This window comes from Gobius niger (genome assembly GCF_951799975.1).
Source record: "Gobius niger genome assembly, chromosome: 18".
NCBI lineage: Eukaryota > Metazoa > Chordata > Actinopteri > Gobiiformes > Gobiidae > Gobius > Gobius niger.
This window is the reverse complement of record NC_136869.1, coordinates 23,059,136-23,071,160: the sequence shown is the minus strand read 5'-3', so window position 1 is coordinate 23,071,160 and position 12,025 is coordinate 23,059,136. Positions and strand designations below refer to the sequence as shown.

The 12,025-nt window shown below is 38.8% G+C and overlaps 1 long non-coding RNA gene across 1 annotated transcript; it reads left to right on the top strand.

Annotated features, from left to right (window-relative positions):
* The first annotated feature begins 8,098 nt into the window (after positions 1-8,098).
* Positions 8,099-9,870, top strand: LOC306977748. Its single transcript, XR_013793860.1, has 3 exons — positions 8,099-8,179; positions 8,498-8,632; positions 9,759-9,870. It is a non-coding gene; the product is annotated as an uncharacterized lncRNA (long non-coding RNA).
* Positions 9,871-12,025: the final 2,155 nt, after the last annotated feature.

Genomic DNA, 12,025 nt, shown 5'->3' with positions numbered 1-12,025 from the left:
GGCTTCTCTTCTTTTTTTATCATGGATAGGCTGAACTGACACAAGTAATTCATTTGTTTCCGGACTTTGTCTAAATTGGTATAAGTCCAGGAGGAATTGGTCATTATTTACACAGCACATAAAGGCAGGTTTACTGTCAGGCGGGGTAAGAGTCACGACTCTGTTGTAGATGTTTTGTGCTGGTCAAACCTTTCTTGAACTTTCCCGAACTCCCAAAGAGTTAGAGGAGGCTATTAGCATCAAATGAAGAAGTAATATGACTACAAAAGGTTAATTAAAAAGTTATTAAACATAAAAAAAAAAAAAGTTTAAAGGCCTTTACAATACCAAGGGCGTCATTTGCTGAGCCCAGTGCTAAATTGTGATAATTATTCAATAATAAACTGAATGTTTACCTGGAAAGCCATATCATTCTGGCAGATTAGCAAAACATCTTTAGAAGGGACAGGCTTGCATTGACCATATTTAGTTTCAGTCGTTTTTCAGAAGGCATTTGATTGGGTGAACAGGGCTATTCTTTCTGTCTTCCTGTAGCACATAAACACATTAACTATAAATAATATGAATGAAGTTGAGACGTTGAGAACTATAATTGTGAGCTGATAGACAGAGATCCCATGTCCTTGTTCCTCGAACCTGTTGAGGAAAAGAAGATACTGGATAAAAATAAAACCTGGACAGATTATTATGACATGGATATGAAGACCTTAAAAAGTGTTATTGAAAGTATCTCTAAGCCGTTAACATACATTTGTAACTTATCGTTGCAAACTGGACAATTTCCTGATAATATGAAAGAAGCAATTGGTATAATTGATGAAATAACTAATGCTGTAGAAAACAAGACATATGCAATAGGGTTATTTATTGACCTGAGTAAAGCATTTGACACAATAAATTACGATGTATTAATTAATAAACTAGAACATTATGGGATTAGGGGTGTAGCAATACTGTGGGTTACCAGTTATTTAAAAAATAGAAAACAATGTGTGAAAATAGGCGAATATCAGTCAAATTGTCAAGAAAGTGTTTACCTCAAGGTTCCATTCTGGGCCCAAAATTGTTTAATATGTACATAAACGACATTTGTAAAACATCTCAAATTCTTAGATTTATCTTCTTTGCAGACGATACAAACATTTTTGCTTCAGGAGACTACTTAAAATCAAAGATCATGAAGTTTTGTGACATTGTTGAGTTCCAAACTGTACAGATGTTTTGCAAAGCAAGATACAAACTATTACCAGGCCAAACACAAAGAAGGTTCCAAGAACGTACTGGTCGTTATGAATTACGTGATGAATGAAGCTTTAGGGCTCAGAATCATAGCTCAAAAGTTTCAGTCTGACAGTTAATGGTGTACAATTGTGGAATAAATTGGAGATGGAGATGAAACAATGTCCAAATATTATTTCTTATATATTATCTCTTATTCAGCAAGACAAAATAAATTAAGAAAACAGAAATTAGAACAAATCATGAGAGATATTAAAGAAGTTGAAAATAAATTAATATATTCATCTACCCCTGAACTTGAGAAAGAAAGCTAGAATATAACTTACTGCTTACTTATGAGACAGAGAAACTTATTGCACGCTCACGTGGCCTTCAGTATGAGCACGATGAAAGGTTGGGCGATATTTGGCCCATCAACTGAAAAATCAAACTACCTCGCGTCAAATCAAAGGTATTAATACCAGTTATCTCTGATAGTGAATGTCTTAATCTTGAACAACCACTGACCATCGTGGAAATAAATAAGGCAATTGCCCAGATGCAAAACGGTAAGACACCTGGTCCTGATGGATATCCTATTGAATTTTATTTTAAAAAAATCCAATTTATTATCTCCCCTTCTATTAAAAATGCGTAATGACTGTTTGCACCAAGGATTTCTTCCGCAAACTCTGACTGAAGCCTCGATAACCTTAATTCTAAAACCTGGCAAAGATGAATTTAGTTGCGGCTCTCACCGCCCTATTTCCCTTCTTAACACAGACTACAAAATACTTGCCAAAACCTTAGCCCTACGTCTTGAAACAGTCATCCCAAACATCATATCTACTGACCAAACTGGCTTCATAAAGAACCGCCACTCTTTCTCAAATATTCGACGCCTTTTGGATATTTTGTTGTCTCCTGGATCCACGGAGACACCCGAAGTGGTTGTCTCTTTGGATGCGGAGAAAGCGTTCGAACGGGTGGAGTGGAGGTATATGCTGGAGGTTTTGCAAAGGTTTCACTTTGGTCCGAAGTATAGACAGTGGATTAGCCTGCTGTACTCGGCACCAAGGGCTGCCATCAGTACTAACGGGATCCACTCACCCTATTTCAGCTTGAGCAGAGGTACACGCCAAGGGTGCCCATTGAGCCCTCTTTTGTTTGCCTTAATAATTGAACCGTGGTCTATTCCTCTAAAATCTGCAAATTTTTATAAAGGAATTATTCGTTATAACTTAGAACACAAGGTATCACTGTACGCCGATGATTTACTACTATATATATCTCTAATCCTGTCTCGACCATTACCCAAATCATACAATTGTTAAAAAGATTCGGCACCTTCTCTGGCTATAAACTACATTTTGTAAAGAGTGAGTGTTTCCCAGTAAATGAACTGGCCTCTAAAATTCCAAGAAACCTCTTCCATTTCAAGCTTTGTAAGCATAACTTCAAGTATTTGGGTATCCGCATTTGTTCAAATATGTCAGACCTTTATAAGCGTAACTTTCTCCCATTAGTCTCCAAACTTAGAGTAGACCTGGAGAAGTGGAACAACCTGCACATTACCGTTACTGGTAGAATTAACTGCATAAAAATGAATGTGCTCCCCCGTTTTTTGTACCTTTTCCAGTGTTTACCTGTATTCCTCCCAAACAGTTTCTTTCGCCAAATAGATGCACTATTCTCATCTTTCATTTGGAAAAGGAAACCACCTCGAATCAGAAAGGGACTACTACAAAGGCAAACCTCAGTTGGTGGTTTAGCCTTACCAAATCTAAAATATTATTATTGGTCCGCCAATTTACACAAAATGTTGTTCCTTATTCACGAGCTGGCACTAAACTGGTGCACAATGGAAATTAAATCTTGCTCCATGTCTCTAGTGTCCATATTGACATTCGTTTTTCCCAATGCTCAAGCAAACTGGTTCTCATCTCAACTTTGAGAATTTGGTCACAATTCCGTAACAACCACATTTTCCCTCCGAGCTTGGAACCAGCCTTTTTACATTGGGGAAACCAGGGACTGGCAAAATTAGATGACCTTTACATTAATAATGTTTTTGCCAGTTTTGATGAGCTATCTCAAAAGTACTCTCTTCAAAAAAATCATCTTTTTAGATACTTTCAAATTCGTAACTTTGTTAAATCAAATACTGTGTCCTTTCCTTTTGTCTCCCCGAGCACCATTGTAGATACATTGTTTTAAAAGCCCTTTAGGCAAAAAGGCGCTCTTTCTAAGATCTATTGTCTTATAAGTAACATGAAAAGTGAATGCATGGAAAAAATCAAGAAACAGTGGGAAGCAGAATTGGGAAAACAACTGAATGGGGTTGATTGGAAGAGGGCGCTTTTGCAGATAAATGGCAGCACTTCTTGTTGCAAACTTAACTTAATACAATTTAAGACTGTTCACCGTATTTATTTTACAAACTCAAGACTATCAAAGATGTATTCTAATGTCAAAGACGAATGTAACAGATGTCACATGTCCCCTACCAATATGACACACATGTTTTGGTCATGTCCCCACTTAAAAAACTACTGGGATATTATTTTTAATCATCTGGCAAGAGCTTTAGAAGTCACCTTGACACCATCAGAAGATGTAGCCATTTTTGGAACCTTTTTCAATCTTAATTGGAAGTCATACTCAAACCATGAAAGGAATATTATTGCCTTCTCTACTTTAATAGCTAGAAGGCGAAAACTATTAGAGTGGAAATCAACGAACACCCCTAAAGCCTCGCATTGGTATAGGGATCTCTTGCTCTTTCTCCACCTGGAAAAGATTAAATATGATTTAAGAGGCCGACCTTCACAATTTGATGCCACATGGGGCGCCATGATTAACTCTATAAAAGCCTTGAAAACGTTGTAATTGTGTCAACTTGTGATGGTAGTGTCAGGATAATGATGTTATTGCAAAGTTTCACCATTTCAACATGAGATATTCAATTTTAATGAAGGACAAATTGTAGGTGAAGGTTTTTTGTTCTCTCGCTCACCGAACATAATAAGACTTAAATAACAATACATCAGCATCTATAGTGTGTAACCTGTAATACTAAAAGTAAGTAAAAAAAAAAAGAAATTCCAGACATTTATAAATCCAGTAGTTTTTTAATTATTATTATTTATTTGTTTCTCTCTGTTTTTGTGGAGTTTGTCGATCTATGTCTGATGAGGACTTTAATGATGTGGCGACGTAATGCCATGATCACTTCATATTGCGATACAATGCTGTATTATTATTATTATTATTTTTTTTTTTCCTTTCCTGCGATATACGATGCCAGACTGATTTTGGGTCCCATTTCAGATGGAGGGCTATTGTTAAATAGTGGAGATACGTTCTCATAATGTTGTTTATAGGACCGCATTTTATTTTATTTATTTTATTTTATTATTATTAGGATTATTATTATTTTATTATTACTATTATCACTATTTTTATTTTTTGTTTTTTGTTTTTCATGTCTTTTAATTTTTCTTTTCTTTTTTTTCGGGGGGTTAATGTTTTTTTGTTTTGTTTTGTTGGGGAGGAGGGAAAAAAAGATCAAAAACCTTTGTTGTAACTTCTGACTTGTCAATAAACAAAAAGGAAAAAAAAAAAGGAAAAAAAAGAAATGGTAAATGGTAACATGGTAGTTCACCAATCTTCATATATGAGGTCTGTGCCATGTTCTGGTCCTAAGCCATGTTTTACTATAAGGGAGTTCACAGGCAGTAAGTCACACAAATAAAACAGGTCTTTCTGGAAGAGATTCTCTGAGCACATTCTGAAAGGGGCGAGATGCAAGTTAGCCATTTTATACTCACTACTGCCACCTCAGGTCATATGTGTAACTGCAGCTTCTATAATAAGCTCGTGCATGACGGCACTTCGGACCCGAATTAACACCTTTTTGAGTGACAGTGCAGGACTTACGAGGCAGTTGTGGTGAACAGGTCTGAGCTCATTCTACACCTTAGGACATTGTTGGAACATGTAGGGGAGGAAAATACTTCATTTTAACATTATTAAACTCTGTATTGTCCCTTTAAAGTACCAACCCTAGCATTCAACAGCCTCGTTGCCATTATGACCCCAGTCATTTTAGAGCCACATTGAGATTGTGGACTTTTGTTTACAGAAAAACTTTTGTGTTGCTTTTGTTGGACCCTTCATTTAGCGTCATGCAGATATATGAGAGATTTGAGGCAACGACGTGACTTTGTTTGATTGAATATTGGGGGGTAGAGAGTCAATCCCTTTTGGGGGGCTTGGACGTCCTCCCCCAGGAAAAATGTAACTAAATGCAGGCAGTTTCCTGCATATTCTCCTCATGAACAAGTAAAATATCATTCATCAAAATGCTTGTACAATAATCTTACTGTAATCAGTCACACTTCAGTCACAACTGTGTGTAATGATTAAGGGTCATTGACATTAAATGCATATTTTTGTGTCCGAGTGTTACATTTCTTTTAAAAATAATTAGATCTTTTCATTACATGTATTACTACAAAACCTATTTAGTTGAAACACATTTTCGTCACATTTCAATAATAAATATTTTTTTATGTTTTCACACCTCAAACCCCTAAAATGTCAGATGGTGCAACGACTAATAAAGCTGCTGACATTTTTATTGAAAGTAACAAATGAAAAATACAACATCATGGCATAATGTTATGTTGAATATCTGTCAAATAAAGCCATGGCCATTTGTAATCTTAAAATGTCAGGGTGACGCAACCATAAGAACGGCCTTCATTTTGAAATAAAGAATAGTACCAGCAAGCAGGATATATCTGCAGAAGTAGAAGTAAGAAAAAATGTCTTTTTTCTGACTCATGCTTTAACTGTGAAGGTTTACTCTGGTTTATTGGCTTGGTGTTCCTTCTATACTGGATGTAACTGACTGTAAACATTCACCTGTAACACGTCTATAAGAGGATGAATGATCGTGGTTTATAATCATTGGCCCTTTGCTCGACTTCAGAGTTTGACTCCACTATGGACCTCCGGGATAGGATTATTCAGGTTCCTCATGGAAGAAGGGCCAAATAACAGGCCAATGTAAAGTTTCTTTGATTAATGTTAAAGTGAGTCCCCTCTTTTAAAAAAGATATTTTATCAATGCAAATAACAGGCTACGTTTTGAAGAACATTAACAATGACATAAATAAATAAATATGTAAATAAAATGAACTAAAATAAATCCATCAGTCTTGGTTACTTATTCTGACAAGCCTGTTGAATGATAGGGTTAATACTGATGTGTGTGAAGATGTACTTTGTAAGAGAATCTCCACCAGAAAAACCTGTTTTTACTTTTGTGACCGGCAGTAAACCTCCTTTCAGCAAAAACATGTTATATCACACAGACCACAAATATCTTTATTTATTTATTTATCTATGTTAATAGTGACAGTATATATGAATGAACATATAAAACATGTAAATATGTCAGATTTTAGCCATATGCTAATTTCCATCTGTTGTCCCCACACTTCATATAGTCCTGATCAAAATCAAAGACCAGTTAACAAATGGCACACACCAAAAATTCATTGAATTCATTGAATTCAATCAATATGCAACAAGAAGAAATGGGATTGATAATGATAATAAACCGACACAGTCAGTTGATTGAAAGTGTAGGACCACATGCCTTTAAAAGGCCAATCTGTGCAGAAATGTGGTTTCAGTGTCATTTTCTCTCAGGTTTTCTCTCTGTCATGACGTCCTGATGCAAAGGCAAAAATGTCCTGGTTTTGAACGTGCTTGGGTTGTTGTGTTGCATAATGTGGAAGTTTAAAAACCCTAAACCCCCAGAGAAGAGCGTATCGTGTCCAGGCCTTATTGACAAGAGCAACAACCAGAAGTTCACAAATTCAGAAGTTCACAGAGAGGCTTCTTTCAGAGCGCGCTCCCATACCTCTCTTGTTCCAGTAAATCACAGAGATTCACAGAGCAGTATGTAGTTGTTACAGCCCTTGCTATGTGCAAAACAATTCATAACATTCTTCAGCCATCTGGCTGCTAATGCGATAGTCCAAAACATTATCTTGAATAAATTCACCTCTGGACATCGGCTACGTGAGTGTGCAATGCTGTTTTTTGATTTTTTTAAGGGTTTCCTCAACATCTGCACCTCTGATGCTACTTTTGGTGTGCGTTACTCCTCTTCTCTCATAGTCTGTCCTTCCATCATAATTGTACAAAGTTTACAGTGCCTGGGTCAAAGTAACTTTAGCATTCTTCAACGGCATTCATTTAGTCGAGGATCATTCAACGTCTTGTCACACGGCAAACAGATCCTCCATTTCCAACAAAATCTCAATGTGGCTCTAAAAGGACTGGGGCCATGATGGCGACGAGCCTGTTGGTCCTTACTGTAAGAATGCGCTCAGAGAATCTTTACCAGTAAGACTTGATTTACTGCTTGTATCACTTGTTTTATGTGTTTAACTTGTTCATCTTGTCCTCCTCGCTGCTCCATAAAAACAGCCTATCTTCTACAGTCCTACAGTCTCCTGACTTAGACGTGAAGGTAAGGTCTCCTCATCGCTCTGGTCTTTGCTTCTACACAAAGATCTTCTTATTAGTTGTATTTGATGATTTCAGATGGCTGCAAACTGCCCACTGATCGCCTTCCTCTGCTTGGCCGGTGCTCTGCTGACGGATGGAGCTGTAAGTTCACCTGATTTATCATCAAACTAAGGTCTTTGATACAACTAGTGTCCATTCGATCAAGCTTTAACAACTGTTCATTGTCCCACACTCACAGGGGGTGATGAATGACCACGGTGAGTCTGACTGCATTCACTTTAATGTACAGTACAATGTTTCTGGCACTTACTGCACTTATTGTTTTACTAAAGGATGTCCTGAGGGCTGGACTCCGTTTGGAACTCGCTGTTTCAAGTTCTTTGATTCTAAGTTGCCTTGGATATTTGCAGAGGTACAGCAATAATACTAAGAATTATTATCATTAAGAACAAATGCTAGTTTTACTGATAACAGCTGTAATACTGATTAGATATAAAAGTTGTTTGGGTTTACTTTTACATTTCGGATCACTCACTTCCACAAACCCAAACACGTCCCACTTATTGCTCCAGTAGTTGAAGGTCAGCGACTGAACTCTTGAGGTTCTTAGGTTTCACAAGAGGCACATTCCGTAACAACACTTTGTTTATAATCCATAAAGGGCACATCCGACGGGAATGACCACAATGACCACTGACCCGGAGCATCTCGCTTTGCTTTTTCGCTCCAGAAAAGCTGCCATTCTCAGGGTGCGAGCCTGGCCTCCATCCACAGCGCTGAGGAGAACACCTTCATCATAGAGCTGATCAACGAGGCCACTGGAGAAAACCGACGCACTTGGCTCGGCGGACATGACGCAGTTCAGGTAAACATCCATATTTTAAACAGAAGTCCTGACTGTGGCTATAGGACTGCACCGCACTGTGAATAAATCGGAAATGCGCACACTTAAAGGGATATTTCAGGATTTTTGACAAAGGGCCTCATTTCCTAGTTACCCAGAGTGTTGTTGACTTTTGTTGATTTTTGTTTTCTTTTATCCAAGCAGTCCTTATATTTGAAGAGTTTAGTGGTGCTAGGCTAGCGCATTTCTATGGTAACTAGTAGCCTGCATTAAAAACAGTCTCAACCCAAGCACAGTGCACCTGAGGCTTCCTGGTTGTAGCTACGCAGCGGCGGAGTGATCTGCTTGGTTACCGGATCTACAGTAGTTTGTTTACCTGCGGTCGGCATTACTACACGTGGAATTCACAAAGGAGCTTCTACAAATCAGATATGGCAACGTTTGGAGGACTAACCCAGGATTTTGAAGAGGTTTTTAATGCAGGCTACTGGTTACCATAGACATAGCCATACCCATACCCTAGCCTATTGCTAGCCTAGCACCACTAAACTCTTGAAATGTAAGTCTGCATGAAATGATATCCCTTTAACCTTTCCCCATCTGCCCTTTCTCTGACTGGTGAGAGTGGGAGAAGGCTGTTACCACCCGAGCACAGAGATGACATTAGGGGCTGTGTGAGCCTGGGTATGGAAACAGGAACCGATGAACTTGTCATTCTCTTATTACCTGTATGTAAACAGGCCAATCATTCTACAATACAGAGTACGGAACTGTTTTATTGTCCGTGGAAAATTCAGGAATGGAAGGACAAATCAGTCATGCACATTTTCATTTTCAGACACTTTTCTGTTATTCAAAGGACAGTGTAGACACTTTTTACACAAATAGCTCAAATAAATGAAATGACATGAAATGAAATGATGAAATGAAATGGTTTTGAATTGGCCCTCAACTGTATTGTTCTGGATTGCATGAAAGTACACTGAATATGGGGCCGGCATTAGTCCTTGTGACGTGTCATTACTGTGTTATAATGTGATCGTGTGACTAAAGAATGTAGAAAAAATACACGTCTACTAAATCCTGCTATTCATATACTGCATATGTCGACGAATTGTTGAAACGTTATGTGTGAAAACAATAACAGGAAGGAGTGTGGATGTGGACTGATGGATCTCCTTGGGACTACACAAACTGGGCAATTGGAGACCCAAACAACCACGGCAGGAGAGAGCACTATCTCCTAATCAACTGGGCAGGTAATGGTTCATCACTTCAATTACACATTTGAACACAAACGACATCTGATTTTCCTCAGCCATCCCTCTGCCCAGAGGCGCAGCTTCTTATGGCAAGCTACGCCCCCCAACAGTCATGGGCCCCCATCATTCTGAAGCCTGCAATAATAATAATACTGATAATAATAATGCATCGGTTTTCTATAGCGCTTTTCTGGACACTCAAAGACGCTTTACATTGCATTATTCATTCACTCCATACTCGGTGGTGGTAAGCTACTATTGTAGCCACAGCTGCCCTGGGGTAGACTGACGGAAGCGAGGCAACCAGTCTGCGCCATCGGCCCCTCCGACCACCACCAACCACTCACTCACTCACTACATTCGCTAGGCTTCCTGGTGTTACCAAACGGTCTCCCATCCAAGTACCGACCAGGCCCTTCCCTGCTTAGCTTCCAAGGTCTGACGGGATTGGGCAGAGCAAAGGCGGTATGGCCTTGATATGTACAGTCTTCCTAATGATTTTGATAATATAATGCAGTTACATCATCTCTACACTAACGCTCTGTGGTGCTGTTCATCCACATCCTGCTGCTGCTTTAGTGAGTCATGGTTCCCTAATGTTAATTTAAAATGAGCAGTGGACAGACTTTCACTCATGGCTCCATGATTATATAATTATTATATTAAGTCTTAATAGTGAAACCACTTTATTATAACTCTTCATGACCTAAAGAACCTCAGCCTTCTGTTCTGAGGAAAACTTATGCAGAGAACTGCATAATGGGAGTTGTCAGGTGACCCGCTCCTGCCCAAATGAAGTCCTCCCCAATTTGCAGTACACCGAGCAGCCACCAGAGGGCCCCCTACCAACATTCTTGCTTGGGGCCCTTTGGAACCCTTGCCACGCCACTGCCTCTGCCCCATTATATGCCGATGGCAAATTAGCAACTAGCAAATTAGCAAGAAACTTATATATAATGGAGTACAAATAAATAAAACAACTCTATGAACATGTAATTTGTAATGTTTGTGTGTGAGGCAAATAGCCCGATAGCAAATAATTTGTGTTTTTTAACCTCTTAAACTGAACTGAGCACATTTTCTCCACTTTGACTTTAACCAAATCTTGAAGCTTCTTGAAAAAAAAGTGACACAAAAGCGATGAAAAAGTGATGATGGGGTTAAGAGGTGAACAGGACTCAACAATGTTATGACTTTTTTTCTCTCTCTTTGTCTTCACTAAACACAGAGCCGTTGTGGTATGATGGCAAAATAAACTGGGTTCAGAACTACATCTGTGCCAAAGACGCGCCTCCTAAACCTCAACCTAAAGAGGGAGAGTCCGGAGCCATGATTCTCGGTGGCTTTCTGTGCATATGTACCCTGAATGAAGGAACACATTAAGGATTTCTGTAATCGACTCAGCTGGATTTGACCCATGTTGTAGCCTTTGCTTTTATCCACGGATTAAAACAGTGATTCACAAAAGGACTTGGGTGTCTCCTGTCGTTTGTTTGTAGCAGTAACTTTACATCTAGAAAGAAATGTCAAGAAATGGTTTAGGAAAATGCAACGCTGATCTATAATGGCTGACAGTGGCCGCAGTGGCCCATTTTAGCCCAGTTTAATCCTCTATATTTTAGCCTTTTATCTCTAGAACACCATCGCTCAAATTCATAACACCATCACTAACGCGGGGTGATTTTTACCCGAGATAATACACCCGATAAAAAGTACTTGTCATCAAAATGTATCAAAACATGACATTACATAACACATTTGAGTCGTGTTCTTTTATGTTAACCCTCTGCTGAAAATGACAGGATCCACAAAATGAGATGTGGATTAACGTCCATGTGGAGCAGCTTGTGTCCCATCAGATGAGGCTGGACCTGAACTGAACGCGCTGGAAAAGTCCACAAACACCAGCCGTACCATTTAATATCAGATCTTAAAAAACTGACGACCCTAATATGGTATGAGGCTAACGACACCCCTGAAGGTTATGGTGACGTTGTTAAACAGCTTTCCGGGCCTGCTCAGAATACATAGTGTGGAACTGACATTTTCAAAGCCGCTTGTGTGGACCGCGGTGGGAAATAAAAAGTTGCTCTGTAATCATTTTGGACAGCGCAACCCATTGTTATTCTGAAACGGATCATTAGCAGTTCCC